The sequence below is a fragment of the Xiphophorus maculatus genome, chromosome 18 (assembly GCF_002775205.1).
Source record: "Xiphophorus maculatus strain JP 163 A chromosome 18, X_maculatus-5.0-male, whole genome shotgun sequence".
NCBI classification, from domain to species: Eukaryota; Metazoa; Chordata; class Actinopteri; order Cyprinodontiformes; family Poeciliidae; genus Xiphophorus; species Xiphophorus maculatus.
The window spans coordinates 9,733,604-9,745,918 of NC_036460.1; the positions used below are offsets into that span (position 1 = coordinate 9,733,604).

The window sequence follows — 12,315 nt, forward strand, 5'->3', positions numbered from 1 at the left end:
TATTATTCTCCACCAACATTCAGTGCACAAAGATCTATAGAGCTGCATCGTTGGTCAAAAAGTCACAAGCTCTTCTCTTTTCAGCTCAGGTCGTTCAAATGTAATCCGTCTCAAACATTCTCTGGCTGCCGATGTTCTGCAGAACTCCCACATAAGTAGTTTGGATTTTGTAACAGGGTGGACTTTCTCATCACCTCCTTGGTTTATGGTTAAAACATGCTAAAGAGAGTGCTTTACTTCATATAATCTATTGGTCTTTGTAATCATATTTGTATCATTTGTGTCTCAACAAGGAGGTTAGTAGCTTCTAATCCATGTTTTTTGCAATGTGGCTCTTCGTAAAGAGATGAGCTGAGTTAGGCCCACTTCACCAGGTAATGACAGAAGAGCTGCAGCGAGCTGAAGCTTTTCTTGTCTACCAATATCAGTAAACACTATTATAAATTCCATTTTGTTTGTTAAATTCTGCAATTCTGCCCTACAAGATTGGCGACCTGTCCAGGGTGTACCCTGCCTCTCACCTGAAACGTTCGCTGGATAGGCACCAGCACCCCTCTTGACCCCTCTTAGAGACAAGGGTGTATAGAAATGGATGGATGGAAATTCTGCAATTCTGTCTGCAAATCATTGGGCCCTAAGTTAGTGAAATGCCAGGATAAATTAGAAACTAGTCAATAACTAGTGTGGTCAGGTTTCAACATGTGCTTTCAAAGATTAGAATTTTTTTTTTACATTTCACCAAAAATTGCTAGGAGTGGGATCCAAAGTTTTCAGGAATAAATTTAGGAAAATATGTTCTTTACATCATCAAAAAGATAAATACCACAAATTTCAGACTGATTTTTAGTTTGAAATTGATTCAAACAATTGAACCAAACAACAACCAACCAACAAAAATTTTCAATTCCTGTTTCAAACATTATGAAAACAGGAAATGAAGATTGACAAACATCCTAATCCATCTACAGCTGACATACTACATTGCATATATCGGATTCACACCATCTGGGTCACATTACCAAATTTCAGGTTATTGCCTTATAAAAAAAACTACATAGTTTAATCAAGATGCCACAATGAAACTATATTTTATGGGTCACCTTGTGCCTCTTCATTTACAGGTACTGAGGAAATGGTACCATTAACATAATAAATGATATGGCAGAACATGTTAATGAGCTCAAGCAGAGGCAATGCTCCGACACAATGTCATGCATTATAAATGCAGTAAGCACTAAAGAACTGGTGGTTGTTCTAGGAAAACTGGGATTGTTTGGACCAAGCTAAAATAGAGGCCAGGTTTCAGTGTTTCAAAAGTACTGCAGCATGGCAAAAAGATGAGATGCAAGAAGAGATGGATATTACTACAACCACAATACTGTTATAGAGATGCTGAGAAACATGCTGTTCTTAAAAGATTAAGTGTCTGCATTCAAAAATATTTTTACTGGAAATACAAGTTTTGTTTCAAAAAGTTTTATTTTTCATATGCAAGAATCAGTTGCTAAACTGGGTTAGATTGCTGCTAGATTTAAACTCCTCTTTTCCTAATGCCCCCACTGCACAGCAATCCTTTCTAAACAAGTTTACCTCTGCTGAGAATCTCTTGTGAAATCTCTTTTATGTCCTTGCCATTTTATCATCTACTTCTCATTAACAGGACAATTAGTTTGCAGTAACTAAGGCACAAATCCAATTTGGTTCACAAGCATTTTGTATTGCATATCAAGATGCTCCCAAGAGGAAGCACTGCAGAGGTTAGCGAATATGGAAAACTGTGGCTTTTAATGATCCAATGTTGTTGATGAAGGCTAGAGGGAAGTGAGAGTGAACCATTTATCAGCAGACAGCCTCAGGGAAGGCACAGACAGCCAACCGTTTCAGACCCAATGCGTTTCAATTCAAACACGGTCTCTAGTGACTGATTGCTTCTGTGGTCAGTGGCACTTTTGAATGGGTTTAGGTTGAAATAATGGTCATTAAATATCCCAATAAAGAGCCATGCTGGGTGTCCCCTGATAATGCCCCTATTTTTAACGCTAGGTGTGAAATTACCTTATAAAAACATTCTAAGTCACATGACCAAGAATAGAAACACCTCAACTGGAATATGGCTCTGAATGTTTCCTAAAGCCATTCAGTAAAACAATTGTGTTACACAACTTTTTACTCTTCTAAAGAAGCTTTGAAGAGATTAAAACTCTCTATAAAGACAAGGAAGCAATAAATCTACTTGCAACTTCCTTTGTACTAGCCATGATCCAATCAGATCTGTGATTGATTTATATAATAGATTTGTTTTGTTCAGGTTTTGACCTTTACTCAAATTTTTTTCCTCTTTAACGGGGTGTAAAAGTAGCTTAGATAAGACAGCAATATCAAAATTCTGCATCACAATTGTGCACAAATTTATCATGAAATGCGACATTGCTACATACTCTTATAGCTTAAGCAACAATTAAGCCAAAACACCTTTTGCTGTCCAATTATTAAATAAAAAAGAAAAAAGATATCACCACATGACTACAGCAGCTGAGCTTGAGACATGTTAGAAGTATTGTTTTAGCTGCAGATGCATTCTGCCACAAATGATCAATAGTACACTAAAGGAATGTCATTACATTTTAGGCATAAAATGTTTGGGGTTTTTTTTCTAAAGGGAATTTAAATATTTGTGTAGAAATATACATAAATATATATATAGCATAAGTGCTTAAATACATTTGCAGAACATGCCAATTGTTTTGATCCAACATCAAAATAATTGATTACTGAAATAATCGCAAGCTGTAGCTCTACAGCAAAGGAAAAATGTTTGCGCATTTGATTGATGCATCTCTAGAAGTACTTTTCTTTGTAAGCAAGGTGATCAATCCTTTGACATCAGTTCCAAAAATTACTCAAAAGGGACACAAATGTAATCAGCTCATCTGATCATGTATTCGCAATGATCAGATGAATGCAAAACAGTTTCTGCTGACTTAGTTAGCAGGACAACAGATTAATTCCTTTCACCCTTCTGGCAAACAGATCACATTTTTTAAGATATGAAAAAAAGAAGGAAGTCAAAATTCAAGTTTCTTTTTTTTTTAGAGATTCAGGCAGCAAATGAAATTGCTTTGTGTATGACAAAGTGTGGAGATAGTGGTCTGATCTCAAAGTCAGTGAATTAAAAGCAGAACCTACCAGCCAATCCAGACACGGTCAAAGACGACTTGACACATTCTGCACATCAGCCTAGAAACGCTCTGATGACAAGGAGCTTGCCCGAGAGGCAATTTGGATGTCATGTCATTGATGGAGTTAAATTAGTATACCCTCATATTTAAGCTTGTGGCCTCGTTAAGAAAATAAAAATCATGAACTACGATCAAACATGCCATGAAGGAACAGGGGCAACTAATCAGCTGCTGTCGTCACCTTCATGGATTTTTAATTAAAGAAGCTAATTTATAAAGGATCAGACGAAACCACTGTAGTGAAAAGTGTCTTTAGCTTTCCATGTTGCTTTGATCTCACAAAGATGCTCTTCTTCAAACTCCAGTAGTCCCAACAGCATTAGTACTACCCCTAACTGAACAGTTAGGTAACTGGCAGTGCAAGAAATCTCCAAATATTTTTTTCTTTTTCGACACCCTCGGTAGAGGACATGACCAACATGACCCTTAGCACATTGGAAAGAACCGACCGACACCTTGGAAAGAAAACGGGAAGGATGCTGTACGCCACTGCAGCAACAAGATCCCAGTGGTGGACGTCTACCAGAACAGGGGACAATTCAATTATTCATGCCATTACAGCATGGGGAAACAATGGCTCGGCTGAATGGATAGTTGTAATAAGAGGAAAGCTAAGTGTATGGGTCAAGTTACATCAAGGTAACAAGAAGACGGTCTTGGCAGGGGACTAAGTGAAACTATGAAAAGAATTGGGCTTAAAAAGAGTCAAAGTTTATTCAATCTTTTTGTGCCAACATTTACTACAATGCCATATCAAACCAAAAGAATTTCTTTGAAACATCAGTTACATAAAAAGTACTAATTTGAGTATTAGTTCATAGAAATTGACATGAGGTAGGTCAAGAACTTTTCAAATATGAAAGGAGGACCAAAAGACCAGAGCTAATTTACTACAATTCACAAAACCACTTTATTTGGAAATATTTCTATGAAGATATCCCAAGATGAGAAACTCCTCAGGTACACTGCATCAACTCCAAATCTTTGAAACTCTTTTTCAAAAACTGCCAACCAATATATCCAGTAGAGCAAAGACAAGACAACAGCCCTTATAGATCTAGCCATCGTCTTCAGCTTGTCAGAGATCTGCCTGAGGAGATGGCAAGTCCAAAAGGGATATACAGTTCCTCCAGCGAGTTTGGAAGTCTGTCTCTCTCTCAGAGGTAGACCTCCAGAGGGAGCTGCTCTTATGACTCCTATCAATGTGAAGGAGTAGCAGCTGTATTTTCAGCTCAACCTTGTATAACAAAGCTCCTCATCACATCTCTAACACAAAGTCCACCCACCCGACAAAGGACATTTGAGACAATCATCTGATCGGTATCCACTGACTAGAGATGAGTCAAAACCAAGTGAGCAATAGATCAGAAGCTTTCAGGTTCAGATCTTTCTTCACTCCTAGAGATTGAAACATGTCTGCAGATGACACCTTGATCCAACAAATACTTAAGTCAACAGGATGTTAAAATGCAAATATTTTTCCTAGTGACAGACACTTCACCTTTCTCCCAGTTTTAGACTTAATGCTGTGTAGTTAAGAGCGCACAAAGAGACTGATTTGAGTGCATACATCTCTGCGAACTAACAAAAAGGGAAAAACAAATTCTGTGCACACAGATCCATTTTAATATTTCCACATTTGTTGAGCTACTACTATGTAATATGTGAAAATATTTCATATTTTAGCTGAAGATTTGTCATGGAGGAACTTAGAACAGCAAGTTTCCACCCCTGGACTGGAAACCGCACCAATGCACACTCAAGACTCTGGCTATAAGATGCCAACAGAACCACAATACCTCCAAAACAGCAAAGATACGACCCAGAAATGTCCAAACTACAAAGTAGAGGCCCTCTCCTCCATGAACACCACAGACAGAATCAGTCAAAGGGGTGCAACATCCCTGACTCCAACACATCTCTGCCCACCGCATTAGCATCCACAACGACTCTTTGACATGAGCTGAAACATTTAATTTTCCTTTGAGATAACGTGTTTTGAATCAAACCCTATGCATTTATCAGTTCCATCTTATCAGTATAAAAAAAATCTTGTTGCAGTTTTCAATCCTTAGCTCACACAGAACAAACACCTTTAATGCACTAACTTAGGGAAAATTACAGTGTTTAGCAATTCTTCTGTGGTTCAGTTTCAGACTAAAGGAAGAAGAAAGTTTGGCCATGAATGCTACTCCACAAACCAGAGACAGCCATAATAAAAACTTGATTCAACAATAGTCATTTTACAGCTGCTTCAACGTTCGACTGAGGTGTAGTCTATATTTAAGCATACACAGAAAAAAAACGCTGCATACTGGACCAGCGGAGTTGTGCTGATTCTTTAAATCAGGAGTGCCCAAAGTTGGTCCTCGAGGGCCGGCATCCTGCGTGTGTTAGTTCTCTCCCCGGTGGTAGTAACAATCTTTTCAGCCTGTCAATGTTCTTCTTAGGCCTTCTAATGAGCCATCATTTGATGCAGGTGTGTGAAACCATGGAGAGAACTAAAACACGCAGGATGCCGGCCCTCGAGTACCGACTTTGGGCACCCCTGCTCTAAATGGTGTGCATGCAGACACTGTCTTTGTGCTGACCCCCAGGTTTGGGTACATCTTTTTGCATGGCTTTCTTTTGTGCCAGGAAACAAAATAAGGATGATGGGGATACAAGTTAAGTGATGAGATAGTCACATTCTTTACACTGTGCAGACCGTAGTAAAACAAAAGAGTGGATTGGATTATTAACATCTCAACAGGAGTTGTGCGTTACTGCCTCTGAGGCTGGAAATTACAGCGTTTCGCAGCTACTGAACACAAAAAGCAGTTTGGGAATAAACAGGAGGGAATTATTGTCAGGAGTAATTTTCATTCAAAGTATTTTCCAGCTCCATGCTGTAAACCTTCAGTGTACGAGTATAGAAACATGTGGGTGGAAGATTCTTCCAGGAGGAGCACTTTACACCACATCCTTCTCACAGTTAAAAGATGAAAGTAACCTCATCTTCTCTCTCTCTCTCTCTCTCTGGTGAGCATTAAAACTGCAGCAAACCTCCACGATCTGCTAAAGAACTTAAGAATTCAGTCAACAGCAGCAACAGGGATCACATATACTGCATCAGGGGTGTCAAACTCCAGTCCTCAAGGGCCGCTGTCCTGCAACTTTTAGTTGTGCCTCTGCTGCACCACACCTGAATAGAATAATTAGGTCATTAGCAGGACTCTGGAGAACTGATCTACACAAGGAAGAGGTAATTAAGCCATTTCATTCCAGTGTCTTGTACTTGTGGCACATCTAAAAACTGCAGGACACAGGCCCTTGAGGCCTGGAGTTTGACACCTGCGCTGTAGATCAACCAAGCTTTTTACTCTATGCAACTTACCTGGTGGAGTATAGGGAGAACTGGATTTTGATTATTTATCAGTGTCATAGATGGAATAGATTAGACATTTTGCAAACATTTCCGCAGAGATGCCAGAATGTTTGCGAGACCTTGTCAAGTTTTTGTTTTCTTTGCTACAAGGAGAAATGAAAACATTTATTGAACAAAAAAGTCCAATAAATGTCTAACTTTTTCTTTATGTTTTCACAGTAGTTCTGTGAAAACTAATCTGCTTAAAAGATTAAAATCAGTGTGTAAAGACACTCAGCGAACTTCTCCTTTACTACAGCCCAATATGTTCCCAACGCCGAGCTTAGCTTTGTCCAAAGTGGTTCTGGACTGTAGACAAACAGTTCTTCTGCAGATACTGATTCAGTTTCAATTGCATGTGATTGCAGTTTGTGCAAACCTATTTCAGACATCATCTCATTTAGGTTAGGAAACATTTTACCATAAATGTGTTGAAGTTTTGTACTGTGTCCTAACTTGCATTCATCGATGAAAGACCAAAAATCTATTCCTTTGTGCAGAAGTCAAAGGTTAAAGTCATGCATCGTATCAAAGCCTCTCAGTAAACTATCAGCATGTAAAAACTTTGGTTTGTTAAAAGACAAACAAAAACTAGTTGAAGCTACTTTGATGAGCAATGAAAAGTGTTTGGCAGAGATATAAAAGCAGTTTTGTGTACGGTGAGGCACTGGAGTGTTTCAATTCTCTCATACAAAAACAAACATGAGGCCGTTTAAATGGCCTGCTGTCCAGCAGAGCCAGCGCAGGGCTTTGCTCAGCACCACATTGCTCTTAATGGGATTTGACAACATTAACATTCTACTGAGTCAGCATCGGACTCTGTGCCTGTAGTAGCTGATGTGCCGAGTACAGCCTGGGCTCTTAACTGTACATCTCTATTATTGTGCATGCGGGAAATATTATTAGGGAACGACTGAAAACTTGTGCATCACTTTCAGATACGAGATAAGTGGCAGAAGATTTAGCAATCTACAACAACAGAGTCAATGATCACACTCATGTTAATGTTGCTCAGGTTCGTGCGGACGTAGTAAAAGGAGCAAAATGTTTAATTCACCTGAGATTTAGCAGCAAGAAGATAAATACATTAAGGTTTAATATTGCAAGAATTTGGCATTATTCAAAACTCGCTAAAATATGTAAAACACATGGTTCACCGTCTTACACTATTTTGGTGCTAGAAACTACAAACTAACTTTTGAATAACTCCAGTTTCACAGCGTTTAACGCCTGAGGTTAACCAATACCGAGTTCCTGCTGGCAGAGCAGATATAAAAAAGAGGTGCTAATGGCAATACTTACTTGGCTGTACTTTTTTTATTAATATGAGGGTTAGAAAGAAATACAGAAAGGATCCGTTAATATGAGAGAAAACAATAACCCAACATTTCACTTTGTGACCAGAATCTGAATTTTACTTTCTTATGACCAGTTTCAAACTCCTAAATCAAATCTATTTTGTTAAAATTGATCACTAGCAGATCATAGGAAGCCCTTCATCTTGTGATCTGAGTTAGCCCTCACCAAGACATTGTTCAGCAGAAGGTCCAGCAAAGACCAGACTTCCTGCGACAACTAAACAAGTATAACCTTCTACTGGAGCTGCTGGTCATCTTCAGATTATGCAAGATCGTCAGGGCTGACCTTCCCTCCATCCAGGACTTGCACAGGTCCAGGGGTCAGGAAAAGGGCAGCAAACTTATCTGCACACCCCACACATCCTGGATACAGACGTTTATTCTCAGATCGGCACTATATGTAAAAACCAGTCGCCACAAACAATTTCTTCCCCCAGACTCTCTCTGATGAACACACTACAGCTTGAGTAGTCAACTGTTCTGATGTGAAACAAGAAAAGCACTTCTGCACTGTCAAAATAACTAGTTACCTATCTTTAAAAAAAAGAAGAAGAAAGGACATGTGGCTGCAAACATATACGTATTGTTCCTTTGATAATTTTATTTCCTCCATAGTTTATACATTTCTGCTTTATGTCTGTACACTGAAAACTTGATACATAAGTCAAATGATTATTTTTTGCACACATTGTTGGCCTGATTATTCATATGCGCTGCTACCATGTTACACTGGCAAGACAGTTTGAGTTAAAAATTCAGTCTTTTTCAGTTTTGATGATATTATTGGTCCAAACTGTGATGACAACATGACTCAGTAAATAACATTCCATACAATTTGCTATAGGAGAGGAGTTTTTGTTTATTACAACAACCCCAAATGAAAATAAACCAAACAATGACAACAGTCAGCCAAGCTGCCACATCAGCCAACTATGTAGTCCATCTGCTGCTGGTCCGCCCACACGATCCTTTATCACACTTGATCTGGACAGCAGCCTGCCAGGGCCCAGCAGGGCAAAGCAGATGGTGTGGGCAAAGGCTGAGCACTTAGCCTCCACTAACAGGCAAGCCTTAAATCAGACAGACTGTGAACGGAGACCCGCAGCCTTACTGCTGTACAAACTGAAATACGTTCCCAGCAGTGTGGTGCGATGCACGAGTGACTAAGGGTTGTTAATGCATGGATGTGGTAAGATGGGAGTCACAAAAGAGGAGCAGAGTCAATTCCAGTAGTCTGATACTGACGCCATCTCTCTGCAGACGTTTGAGAAGTTGTCACCGTTATCAACTTTATGCGGCTGATTTTTTTTCCTTCTTCTTTCCGATTACATTAAATATTTTACAGACAGTTTGGGTCATGAAACAAGCAACTCAAGTAAAAGTGACAGACACCTTCGGAGCCAACAGTTCAACAGGTTAGACGGTTTTAAAGTAAGATTCGTAACAGCACCGCACTTTCAATAGAAAAACTTGTCCAACTCTTACAAAAAAAAATATCCACGTCTTGGTTTCTTCTTGTAGTCACTGTAACAGAGCAACGAAGTAACACAACGACACATTATTGTAGCTAAACGGTTTGGGAATCGAACTGATTGTTGAACGCGAAGAGAGTTTATCGGCACTCGGAGGAAAGTTTGTGTTTGAAGAGATTTGTGTTGTCCACAAAGTGAAGCCAAGCGGCTACAGCTATATACAGCTCTTTTAGACTTTACTAACAACGTCCGAGAAGAAAAGAGAAACACAAACTTACCATAGAGCAGCCTTCCAACGAACGCATCCACACGAGTCTCCGAGAAAAGCGAGTCGAGACAGAAGAAATCCCCTCTCACGACTTCGTCTCTCCTCAGACAATCTGAGCACTCGACACAAACACGCAAAATGTCGGGAAAGTGTAACAAACAGCGGTGAAAAATGGCTGAATGTAGTCCAGTTTTTTTGGAGGGGGCAGGGAAGGTGAAAGGACTATGAAGAGGGAACAGAGCGGCTTTCTTTCTTTGTTCCTTCTGGCTGCAGCTTGTTCTGTGGATATATTATAGCCGCTCATGTGTCCCAGACAGCCGCTGATTGGCTGGAGCCACGGGATCAAGCAAAGGTGAGTGACGTTAATTTCGCCACAATAATGATGCATTTCCGGTCACGATGCCTCCAGACAAAATAGATGTAGCAAGAATACTGCTTAGTAAAGAGAACATTGTTTCGCAATTTAAAGGAATAAAGCTAAAATAGTAATTTTTAAAATTAATTTTATGTAGTGTTTATGTTTTTTACTTTCAAAAGTGCTGTACTTTTTAAACATGATTACTTGGTGCTTTTATTTTTGTATAGTGTTTATAGTGCTTCCTGTTTGATGCTAGCGTTTAACCTGCGGTAGGGTGGAGGCGCTTTCATGCTTTACATAGTTTTATACTGAGCCTAATCAAGATATTCTGGCGCTTATGAAATTCGTGCCTATGAAATGTATCTGTTATGATCGTTTTCCCATATTTTCCTTCGGTTTTCACGTGTGAATCTAAAATTTTAAACTTAAAAATCACCTCATTTAAATTCAGTTAAACGAAATGTAATGTTTATTTATTTATTAGTAGTACACTACCAACCATCAATCACAACGTCTTCCGCCACTATAAATACACACAACTTCCTACGGACTGTCATTTTATTTTATATCTATGCGCATATGTTCAGCCTAACTTGGATCAGGCTGTATTTGTGTTATTTCATGCTTGGCTTTGTCTAAAGTGGTCAGTGTGGTGAAAATGACATGAAATGATGCAAAAGGCTATCCAATTCTGTTCTTACAAGTGGAGTAATAGTTTCATTAATCTAAAGCAGAGTTTTAGCAATCTATGTTCAGTGTAGAGTATTCAGCTATACATTTGATCAGTCTGAGCATGTCATCATTTTTACCTAAAGGTGATCAAATGCAGACTAAATTAATTTAAAAATGCTTTGAAGTAGCAATTTCATTTAAAATCCAAACAGGGAGCTCAGGTTTTAACTTTATTAAACAGCTGCAGTTTATATCAATGTTAACTTAAAGTTGTTAATCTTTGCAGGGAGCATTCATTAGCCAATGAGCAAATATGCAGATAATTGGGCTGAACAGCTGAGTTGAGCAGATTTGCAACCAATGTCCCACAGTTTTTAGTGGAGCCATTATGATTGTGTCAAGCAGCATGTTTTTCAAGGCTTGTCATCAATAAAGCAATATCAAAGCAGATGAGAATCTGCAACTAGAAGAAATCTCATATCACTTTTAGGAAGTACATACTATCGCCTAAGAGGTCAATGCTCATCCCAGTAGAGCAGAATTTCACAGAGACCAATTCAGGAGTTTTGGAGTGGAGAGAATCTAATAGTTAGTCGTAATAGTCCCTGATTTTTAAAAGCAGAAATTATTAAACCGCTGATATGTCTTGCTTCTTTGAAGTTCCAAACCAATAAATACCATTAGCACTATTAGCTGTTTAGCTTTGGCAAAAAGAGGATTTGGCAAGTTCATCATAGTTGCTACCCACCTACTAAGCTTAGCAGCGAAACCCACACGTTCTTTATTTATTTATTTTTTATTACAATTTTGGCACCACTAAATTGTCAACTAAACCCAATTTTTCTTTATTTAAGAATATTGTATTTGATTTATACATTTGATTAGATTTTTTGTCTTTCAGCTCATAGCATTTTTATTTCATTTTTGTAGTTTCTAAAGCATTACTTGGCAGAAAATGCTATCTTTTTTCAGATTTCTGTTCACTCACATCTCTTCACGTACAAATCCACAAGAGAATATCCCACCAATCACTCCTTTGCATATACTCATTGACTGAGTGATTCTGTTATACTGATGGTCCTCTGCTTCACCATTTAAAGACTCTGTACGAAGTCCAAAGACAAATACAGAAGAGACACGTGAGAACTGTGAGGAAACAGGCAAACAGGGTTACTTTGTGAAAAAGACAAGGAAGGGGAGGGATATGGGAGCAGCCGGTGAGAGAGAAGACATAATGAAAGATAGGGAATGAAAACATCTGATGTAAAGAGGCCTGCCAGAGGACGTGGGGAGGAATCTGTAAGGAACAGCAGAGGCAAGTTTCCTTGAAGTCGCCCCCCCAAAAAGCTGACAGGCAGGCAGATACATGCTGCCTCACCGTCTCAGAGCTTTGTTCAGCACACAACAGATATGCATGAGACTTGCCTTTACACAATTTGAGAAATTCTGCACTCCATTGTAGCTCTTAGTCATATGCAGCTGAAGCTGCCTCCATCTTACTGAGACATGGTTTCAAAGTGAGCAACAAACATTTTACTGCTT

At 39.0% G+C, this 12,315-nt stretch overlaps 1 protein-coding gene across 1 annotated transcript in view; it reads right to left on the reverse strand.

Annotated features, from left to right (window-relative positions):
• spsb4 (splA/ryanodine receptor domain and SOCS box containing 4) overlaps nt 1-10,034 on the reverse strand; it is a 32,295-nt gene extending 22,261 nt beyond the window's left edge. Inside the window, exon 1 of the mRNA XM_005805882.3 lies at nt 9,754-10,034. The gene's annotated coding sequence lies outside the window, so the exon portion shown is untranslated. The remainder of the gene's footprint in view (nt 1-9,753) is intronic.
• Nucleotides 10,035-12,315: the final 2,281 nt, after the last annotated feature.